At 42.1% G+C, this 10,751-nt stretch overlaps 1 long non-coding RNA gene across 1 annotated transcript; it reads left to right on the top strand.

Moving 5' to 3' along the window:
- The first annotated feature begins 1,040 nt into the window (after nt 1-1,040).
- Nucleotides 1,041-4,449, top strand: LOC113309441. The gene is made up of 3 exons (XR_003340603.1): nt 1,041-2,677; nt 3,032-3,117; nt 4,410-4,449. It is a non-coding gene; the product is annotated as an uncharacterized LOC113309441 (long non-coding RNA).
- Nucleotides 4,450-10,751: the final 6,302 nt, after the last annotated feature.

Here is a 10,751-nt window from a genome sequence, read left to right as displayed (position 1 = left end):
CATAACAGTCTCGTATGGATGTCTAAAAAAGTAATCAAACCTGACTCTCATTTTGCTGGAGTAAAAGGTCTTGTCTGCAATCAAGAAAAGTGTTGTGATGAGCCAATTCTTGATTGTAAATATGATACAATACCTATTTACAATTGTAAAGGGAAGAATGTCATATAGAAAACTGACTCTTCAGATTACTCTGTAAAAAGAAAAAGACATTGAAGGAAGAAGAAGAGTTCAAAATCCTTGCCTCTAACTGAAAGTCTTGAATCTAAATTGTCTACTCCTAATTACATTCACATCAATAATCGTGTCTCGAAGCTCAAAACAAGTATAAATAGATTCAAACACAGCATTAAGAAGGCAAGGAATGAGGCAGTTTCAGGTATCTCTCGCCCTCCTCTTAATAATTCTCTTTTGACTAACCCTTTCGTTTCTTCTGAAGATCTTCAAGAAAGTAAAAGGAAAAATATCAATATCATTGATGAGCAATATGCTCATCAAAGTACAACTTTGACTGCCCAAAAGAGCATCCTCTTTGAAACTGTGTGAGGATGCTCATAATTCTCAAGAAGTTCTTTTGTCTTGAGAAAGTGGTCTTTGTTGTATTATTATTGTTATTTTTCTTGTTATAATGATCATCTTACTGTTGAGCCCTGCTCTAGTATATTATTACATAGTGTTATATTTTTGATCAATAACTCGTGAGAATATTCTCTTTGTTGCTTACCTTGAAAAACTCTTGCTTTCTTCTCATTGACGGGTGAGTTGTTATTCATCAACAATTATCTTATGTTACTTTGAGCTAAGATTGTATGTCAATATATTTAGAAGGGATATTTTGTATTTCCTCCCCTGACAAGATCGCTAATTAGCGTTTCCTCCCCAAATAGATTAAAATTAGTGTTTCCTCACATCGTTAGATTTTCCATCTGTTCCTCGGTTAGCTGAGTCAGCAGGAGTACACACGTGGCAAATTTATACATGTGTCAAACGAAATTCCCTAAATATCCTCGTCTTCTTCGGTTACTTAAGCCAGCACTCGTTTTCCCCAAATACTAAAACCCACTGATTCCTTCTTTCACATTCAAAATCCTTATCATGAAGCATAAACCAGAAAGGAGCATTAGAATCAAACAAAACCAGATCCAATTAACCCGTATGATTATATATGTGAAAGTAAATCGATGAATTTGACGATCAAACAAAACCAGTTCTAGGGTTTATAAAGATTGAAGCATCTCTTTCATGGCAGGTTCATTGGGTTTTGATTCTCAATTCATTTTCATTTTGTTATGAAGAAATCTAGCCGATGTAGAGTTTTGATTCGAATTTGAGTTTACATGGAAGGAATCAAGCTGACGTCGTTTGATCAATGAACTGTGTAGCCTAAGGTGTGTTTTGAGGTTTGGGAAAGATGGGCCAGAAGTGTATCAAGAAAAAGAAAAAACCAGTGAAAGATCAATGTGATTGAAATAATAAGTTGGGGTTGGGTATGATTTTGATTAATTGTGATAAACAGATGCTGGTATCGAGATTCGGTAATCACTTTAGATTTGGTATAACCCTCTGTGTCTAACTGCATATGTTTTTGTCAAAACAGGTGAGCCATTTAGTTGGGTATTAGTAGATCCTTACAAATCTGGGAGCCTGGCTTACGTCCATACGTCAAGACTGGTAAAGTTGCAGACTCGATGTTCCTCATTTTTGCGCTCTTTTCAGAGTGGATTAAAAATAACAAAATTTGTTAGAGGACTTTTCTCTCTGGTAGTACTGGTTAGTTTTGGAATGATCCCAGCACTTGTAATTGGATGGGTTAATTTAATTGATATCAGATGGTGGTGGGTAATTGAATTTGAGATGAAAGTTCTTGAAGAGAAATTCTACAGCAAAAATGCCAAGAAGAAATTGATAAAGTCCGAGATGGTTGGATTGTTTTACCGGATGAATTAAACGGCTGCAGTATCAGTAACATGGATGGATTTGATTTCTGGGGTTAATTGAAGTTTTGGTGTGAAAAGGCGATCATACTGGTGTCGGAGATGGAGAAGAACACTAGTGGGGTATTTCAGGGAGATCATGAAAAACATGTACAATCTACTAATGACGGGAGGAAATAGGGGTGCACATATCCTATCCATACCCGCCAATCCTACCCTACCCGCCAGTGTTGTAACCTTATCCTATCCTACCCATTATTTGGCGGGTAGGGTGACGGTTAGAGATTTTTTTACCCGCCGTTAAATGGGTAGGATGACGGGTAAAGCACGAAATTACCCTACTCTACCCGCCTACCCGTCTAATACTGAAAAGACAAAGTACCCTTGTATTGTTTTCTCCTCCTGCCTATTTTTTGTTATTTTAAAACATATTAGGGGTAAAAGACAAAGTAACCCTTGAATGGATTTCACTTTCTATCGAACCATTTCATCTATTTTTCATTCGCACCATTTCTCTCTTTTCATTCGAACCATTTCATCTCCTCGTCATTGCAGTAGCGAAGTGAAGTCTGGGTTTCGATCTGAAGATGAAGATGTAAGTGATTTGTGTGTTCGATTTGTGTATCGTTATGTGTTTGAATCTATTTTTTGCTCATCTCAATCCACTTTCTTATCTCTGCATAAGAGAATTTAAGGTTTCAGGCTGCAAGTGCAGTTTGAGGTTTTTGGGGTTTCGATCTGAAGATGTAAGTGTTTAAAGCTTTCAATTTGTGTTTTGATTTGGGTTTCGATTTGTTCTTTTGGATTAGGCTTTCATTAAGGTGTTGATGTGTTAATTAGATTTTCTATTTTATATTAGTAACTGATTTTGAAATTTTTATGAAAAACCTTATACTACTGAAATAGAACGTGGGAATTAGGATTTCTCTGTATTCTTTTGCTTGGGTTTGTTTGCTTTGTTATATAAAACCCTCTTTGCTTCGTCTATTTGATTATACTTGGTTTTCCATAATCTAAGTGTTTTGAATTAGATTGCTATGTGGCTGCCCTGATTTATTGTGTATTAACTCTTTGCTTCATCTATTTGATTATGCATATAGATATTTCTTAAGAGAAACGATGTTGGTGACCATTTTCCCTCACTTGCAATCTGCTTAGGCTTTGAACTGTTAAGTACCGTTATCAGGTTTGGTTCCCTCCCTTATAGACACATTTCTTGATCTGTATCTTTGATAATTTTAGATGAATTTTCGTGTCTTTGCTTCTAGTTGTCCGTTGTTTAACATGTATGATATATGGTCAACTGTTGTTCAAGTAAATCAACTGACTTAAGTGTAGCTTATGGAACCTTTTGTCTTATAAAACAATTCTTAACATAGCTCAATAAATGAATTTAGAGAACAAAAAGTAGGTTTGTTCTATTACAGATTGTTTCAGGGAGCAGAGCTTATACCTTGTTACAAAACATATACATCCCACATATGATGAGCATGATTAGACACTCATACCCCTTAAGAGTTCTTATTCTCATCCAGGGAGAGATGAGAGTCAAATTGATAATAGGAATTTTGTTTCATTTTTTTTTGTGTGTTAAATTGATTGAAAAATCATACGGTTTCAATCATAAATGGTGTATCTTGCTTTCTATTCATATCAATTGTTACTCTCTGCTTAAATGTTTGCTTTCTTAATTGTTTGCTTTCTATTCATATCACTTGTTCTTTGCCTTATAACCTCTATTTCTAGTGGGAACCTTTTCTCTAGCTGCAGTATTCTTCTACAGTAGAAGTTCTACTTTGTTCTCAGGCTTAGTAACTGTTGCAGTAGCATTACTGGTTGCAGTATTCTTTACTGGTTGCAGAAGTGACTAGTGAGGAAGCATGGTTGAGATTACAGAACTACCTGGCATGTATCTCATTAGGAAACCGTGAAGTTGCAGATATAGCTTTGGTGTCTTTTTATTGATGTAGTGGTGATATATGCAAAGAGATGTGAACTCAGAAAACAAAAAATATGCAAAGGATGACGGGTACTTGAACATGATTAGAGTTAGGTCTCTGTCATTATTCCTGTGTATGCTTGCACATGGTTTTGTTTGGCCATAATATGTTAAGGTTATAAAATAATGTCCTGCTTATTCAGCACTTGTAGATTTAGAATAACATTATTTCATGTCTGGGTTTATGCCTTTTCTGAAATATACTGCCTTTTCTGAATACAGTGCTCTGAGTTGCATGTTAGTTCTAAACCTATCAAAGGAGCAGTTTCTTCTTCTTATTTTTCTGTACTTTTTTTGAAGTATAGTTACTATCTCGAACTCATAGAATTTAGCAATTTCCTAGCCTCTTATTTTGTCTTTCAAACATTAACAGATACAGAACTTGTTGTGATATTACTTGATGTTGGTATTATGACTGAACTTTGCATCAAATCATTCACTATTATGACTGAATCTAACAAGAGATAACTTGTATGCAGATTTATTTGGTGATCTTAGTACTTATTCCATCATCGTAGATAATGATTGAAGAAGAAGGTCAATATGAAGAGCTTTTGGTGATGATACTGTTATATGAAGAACAAGGTCACGTGAAGAACATGGAATTGGGCTGGGATTCATCGTCTATTTCAAAAAGAATACAACTCTTTTCTTGAGAATACTTTTGTTTGTACATTTTTTATGGTTATGATTTTGTTTCTAAATTCATCGTTGGTCTACTAATACAACATGCACGGTCCCTTTTCTTGTTCAGAGTCTGAAATTCAGACTTCAGAAAGTCATGGAGAAGGGGGAAAAAACGGTTATACCCGCCACCCTACCCTACCCGACCCGCCAGAGAATGGGTTGGGTAGGATCTTACCCGTTTAATGGCGGGTAGGGTGGCGGGTAAAAATTTTCTTAACCGCCGGTAAACGGGTAGGGTGGCGGGTATATGCCATATCCTACCCACCCTACCCGTTGTGCAGCCCTAGGAGGAAACACTAATTTCAATCCATTTGGGAGGAAACGCCAATTAGCAATATTAACAGGGGAGGAAACACAAAATAGCCCTATTTATAATTTGTCTTTGATTTATTTATAAAAACTATTTCTAAATTAGGCTCCGTTACTCTCTTGGTTTTGAACCTGGTTCTCAACCATGAGCCTACATGCACCCGACCCTTACCGAACGTAAACGAGTAAGCCTAGGGTTTCCCTATGATGCACCCATATATATGTATCTGTTGATGGTGGTTTTTAGTTCAGGGGTAAAATTGTAAAACCTCACATTTAATGTGTCGTCACTCTGTAAAGAAACGGAGCCATGTAAAGTAATGAGTGTTCAACCTCTCCACTGGCGTATTTTGAGCAACTCAATATGTTCAAATGAAATTTATCCAGACATATGCATGTAAGCAACAATCCGCCATGGATTAGTAGGTGCAAAGTCCTACCCAAAATCAGAAAGCAAAGAATAAAGGAGCCGCGAAGAAGGAACAACAATGAGAGGAAGCGTGGCCATGCCATAGGTCAGCCGGCGCCACTTGGCCATGCCCCATGCTACCCAACCGGCCCTTACTCCTTTGTCGACCAATCAGGTCGCTTTAAACCTGCCACACTCCCATGAGTTGTGGTTGGGCCCATACTTGCCGGCCTTATTCCCCATTAGGTCGCATTAAACCTACCATGCGCACCAGGAGTGTAGCCACACTCGTGCTTGTCCGACCCCCTCTTTTTACTGACCAATCAGGTTGCTCTAAACATGCCACAATATTAAAAGAGGTGGAATTGCGTCAAGTGGTCACCATGCCAAATTGGCTTCCCAAAGATTGTACAAACAACTGGTAACGTTTGGTAAACAATTTTAGTATGATCTACATGCGAAAATTTTCGTATGGATGTATAGCATAACATAATAAAAATTCAAATCAATCGGAGTAACGAGCTAAAAGATACATCATAAAAGGCGAGCTAGGTCATGGCTGAAAACTGACAGAATCCCTCCTGAATTCTTCCTGAGCCAAAACAATGTTCCAGATGACATTGGGATCGATGTGGCCACTGAAACTGATGTTGCCACACCACATTTGAGTCTAACACCAATGTGTCAAAATTTAATGGCCATGGCTACGCTAGGCGCTACTTGCACCATCGTGCCGCTGGCATGCACAAGCTATGCCAGCCATTCCACCGTGCCACTGGCATGCACGAACTATGCCAGCCATGCCGCAGTACCACTGGCATGCGGTAAAGGCGCCACTGTACCATTATCAGGCGCCAATAGAAGGTATCCATAATCAACGGATACCCTTCCTCATGAGATGCAATATCAGCCATCCAAGTTCGCCACCGAACTGACAGACTTGTGGTAAGTTTTAGGCGACCAGCCGCTTAAATCTAGTGGCCATGGCTACGCCAGGCGCCACTTACACCACCGTGGCACTGGCATGCACGAGTTATGCCAGTCATACCGCAGTATCACCGGCATACACCAAAAACGCCACTGTGTCATTACCAGCGCCAAGAGAAGGTAGCCATAATCAACGACTACCCTTCCTCATGAGATGCAATCTCAGCCATTCAAGTTCGCCACCGAACTGACGGACTTGTGGAAAGTTTTAGGCGACCATCCAAGACGAGCCTAATAGCATCACATGATATTTTCTTGCGGCAAGACTCTTGATTTTGGCTTGCCACACTATTGATGGTGGTTTTTAGCTTAGGATTGAAATTGTAAAACCTTGCATCTGATGTGACGTCACTCTATAAGGAAACAAGCCATGAGTGTTAACCTCTCCACGGGCATATTCATTGAGCCATTCCAGATGTTCTGTAAATTTCGGCACATGCTTGTATTCGCTTAATATAAGTTTCTTCGAATGCTTTCTATGCTACGTTCCCCGGCTGAACCCTTAATGTTGATATGGCATGAAAATTTGTGTTCACTCACGGCAGAATAGCACGAATTTCCAAATATCAAGGATAAGGTCTTTACATAAGGTATTCAATCAGAAAGCATGCTGCTCTCTGGCAATGAACTTAAAGAACTCTATGTCAACACATAGAATTCAATCAATTACTTTTGCGCCTTGCGCAGTATACCAGACCTTGCTTGTCGAAAGTAAGCCTAGGCAAACTAGGAAATTAATCCGCCACGGATTAGTAGGTGAAAAACCTCGCCCAGAATCAGAAAACTGGGAGCCGAAGCAGCAAAGGGAGGCGTGGCCATGCCTTAGGCCAGATGGCGCCACTTGTCATTGGCCACGCCCCATCCTAAACCGACCCTATTTCCCTCGACCAATCAGGTCGCTTTAAGCTCGCCACACGCACATAAGTTGTGGCTTGGCCCATACTTGCCAGCCCCATTTCCCATCGACCAATCAGGTCGCCCTAAAGCCGCCACACTCACACCAGAAGTGTATCCACTCCCATTCTTGGTCGACCCCTCTCCTTCCTACCGACCAATCAGGTCACTTTAAAATGCGCCACAAGCACTAGAGATGTGGTCGCGACTTATGTTAGGTCGGCCCCTTTTCTTGACCAATCAAGTCGCTCTGAACTCGCCACCATACATTAAAGGCTAAACGCGCCCTGCCGCGCCACCATACTAACTGGAAATCAAAATGCGCCCTGCCACAACCAAATATTAACCGGCATCCCAACATGCCACTATGCCACAATAACATGCCAACATGCCACTCTGCCGCAGTAACATGCCACGAGCCACTTTAGCTTTGGCCATGCCGCCAAGCCCTAACTTTAGCCACGACGCCAAATCCTAGCCTTGGCCACGCCGCTAAGCCCTAATTTTGGCCAGTGCGCCAAATCCTAGCCTTGGCCACGCCTCTAAGCCCTAATTGTAGCCACGACGCTAAATCCTAGCCTTGGCCACGCCGCCAAGCGTAATTTTGGCCACGGCGCCAAATCCTAGCCTTGGCCACGCCGCCAAGCGTAATTTTGGCCACAGCGCCAAATCCTAGCCTTGGCCGCGCCGCCAAGCCCTAATTTTGGCCACGACGCCAAATCCTAGCCTTGGCTACGGCGCCAAATCCTAGGCTTGGCCACGCCGCCAAGCACTAATTTTGGCCACGCCGCCAAATCCTAGCCTTGGCCACGCCGCCAAGCCCTAATTTTGGCCACGGCGCCAAATCCTAGCCTTGTCCAAGCCGCCAAAACCTAATTTTGGCCACGATGCCAAATACTAGCCTTGGCCACGCCGCCAAGCCCTAATTTTGGCCACGGAGCCAAATCCTAGCTTTGGCCATGCCAGAGCGCCACAGGCGTGGCCATGCCACAACGTCACAGGCGCGGCTATGCCATTATGCCATTAACATGTGCCAACAGAATGTAGCCAAAATCAACGACCACCCTCTCTCCTGAATTACAATCTCAGCCATCCAAGTTCGCCACCAAACTGACAGACTTGTGGCAAGTTTCAGGCGACCAGCTGCCTAAATCTAGTGGCCATGGCTACGTCAGGCGCCACTTGCACGACCGTGCCACTGGCATGCACGAGCCATGCCAGCCATGCGACATTGCCACTGGCGTACACCAAAACGCCGATAATGGCGCCAACACAAGGTATCCATAATCAACGGCTACCCTCCTTCATTAGATGCGATTCGCCACCGAACTGACTAACCTGTGGCAAGTTTTAGGCGACTAGCCAAAACGAGCCTAATAGCATTACATGCTATTTTCCTGCGATAAGTCCCTCGAATTTGACTTCCCACACGTAGGAAAGTGTTACATATTTTCCAAAAAAACACTTGAGACATCAAACATGTCACAAACTGGGGGATGCTCATCAGGGTATTGGTCTGGCGTTTTACAGCATGTGGTGTGCAATGCGCCCGTTACAAGAAAGTGTCGTGAAGCAGGATAGTGGTAGTAAAAAAGTAACGGTGTAAACGAATTCATTTCCTTCATCATGGAAGCATAATGACTAACGGTTACACGTTACTCTTTTCTTCCACCACTCAATCGTTTCCACTTCCTACGAGACCAAGGTACGTTTCAATATGACTTGTATAAATAGGCTTCACCTATTTTCACCAAAGAACAAGTTTTGGTCGGCAACAACACAGTATCTAGAAATCACCTGGTAGATTTCCATTCAGCTAGCCAGTTCTACTTTCAGATACAAGTCATAAACAACTACACTTTCAGAATCAACTATTCTGATCTCAACACTCTCTTCGCTTCATTCCCTAAGACCAACCCTTCTCCTTCACTTTGTGAGCGAAGCAAGTTTGGAACGGCCATTTCTTAGTTTAGGCCAGCATTGTACAGATTGATCTCTCGAATCTAAAATACTCCCGTGCAATACATTATTCAGGGTTTAGATTCGTTTCTCATCCACACACCCAAAATTACCAAAATCAGCAGAAATTGTTTTCACCCACAAATAATTGGCGACCACAGTGGGAGATTAATCTCTCGGTTGGAATACCAATTTCCAATTTCATTTTTTCAATCACGATCTCAAGATGGTAGAACTCAGGTCCAGATCAGCAACAAACTCTGAAAACACTAGCGCTGAGATTATTCTTGGTATTAACGTTTCTTCCAGTGATATTAATACGCCACCTGTCAACACCAGCGGCGCGGAATACGTTCCTTCAGGCGTTACACCTCCAGTCACCAGATCCAGAATCGCTGCCACCACCCCCAACGTTTCTTCAAGTTTGACACCTCCAACAGTCACCAGAGCCGCTACTACTCCACCATCAGGACGAGAGACTTGGGGAGCCAGAGGAAGCTGATCCCTTATTACCATTGCTGATTTGATGGAAATACAAGAAGTTTTTGCTAAGGCTCAGACAGACATGGCCACAACTCAAAAGGAGCGAAACAATGAACATCTGAATGATTAGTCAAGGGATTCAGAATTCGGGTGTTAGATTTTCATAAACCAAATGTGACCGGACATCAATTGGTGGAGTTATGCATTAATGCTTTCTGGGGACTCTGTTCACAAAACCATGTAATCTATGACGGAGCATGTGTGTGAGACTTTTTATTTCTCCAAGGTGCAGCGCCGGGATATATTTTGAAGCTCTCAGCCGTGTTGCGTTGGCGCTTCGAACTTTGCTCCAGGAGCCGCTTCTACTTTTCGCTCCAGAGGTCGCTCCGCTCGACGTTCTCTCCGGAAGCCGCTCCGCTTCAACGTTTCACTCCAGGAGCCGCTTCTACTTTTCGCCCCAGAAGTCGCTCCGCTTCAACGTCTAACCTCCATTCTTCGACATTTCACTCCGGAAGCCTCTTCAACTTTTCTCTCCAAGAGCCGCTCCGCTTCAACGTTTTCTCCAGAAGTCGATATTCCTCCCTATCAAGGATCGTGATCACAGCCAGCCAAGGTTCGTAGTTGTGGCCACTTTTTGATCCATCCCTCCAAACCTCGTGGCCGTGGGAATTTTACTCGCTTACGCATCCAGCAAATCCCTTTGCTTCCATAATGAAGGAAGTGGATCCGTTTACACCATTATTTCTTGCCATAACTAACCGTCCCGCTTCATGACACTTTCCTGTAACGGGCGTATTGCACGCCGCATGCTGTAAACCGCCAGACCAATACCCTGATGAGTATCCCCCAGTTTGTGACATGTTTGATGTCTCGAGTGTTTTCGTGGAAAACATGTAGCACTTTGCTACGTGTGTTTTTGTGGGTGAAAACCGTTTCTGCTGATTTTGGTAATTTTGGGTGTGTGGATGAGTAACAAATCTAAACCCTAAACAATGTACTGCATGGGAGTACTTTTGATTCGAGAGATCAATCTGTACAATCCTGTCTTAAACCAAGAAATGGACGTTCCAGGCTTGCTTTGGTCACAAAGTGA

The sequence above is a fragment of the Papaver somniferum genome, chromosome 9, assembly GCF_003573695.1.
Source record: "Papaver somniferum cultivar HN1 chromosome 9, ASM357369v1, whole genome shotgun sequence".
NCBI classification, from domain to species: domain Eukaryota; kingdom Viridiplantae; phylum Streptophyta; class Magnoliopsida; order Ranunculales; family Papaveraceae; genus Papaver; species Papaver somniferum.
Note: the sequence above shows the minus strand (reverse complement) of the source record. Positions and strands in the feature narration are given on the sequence as shown.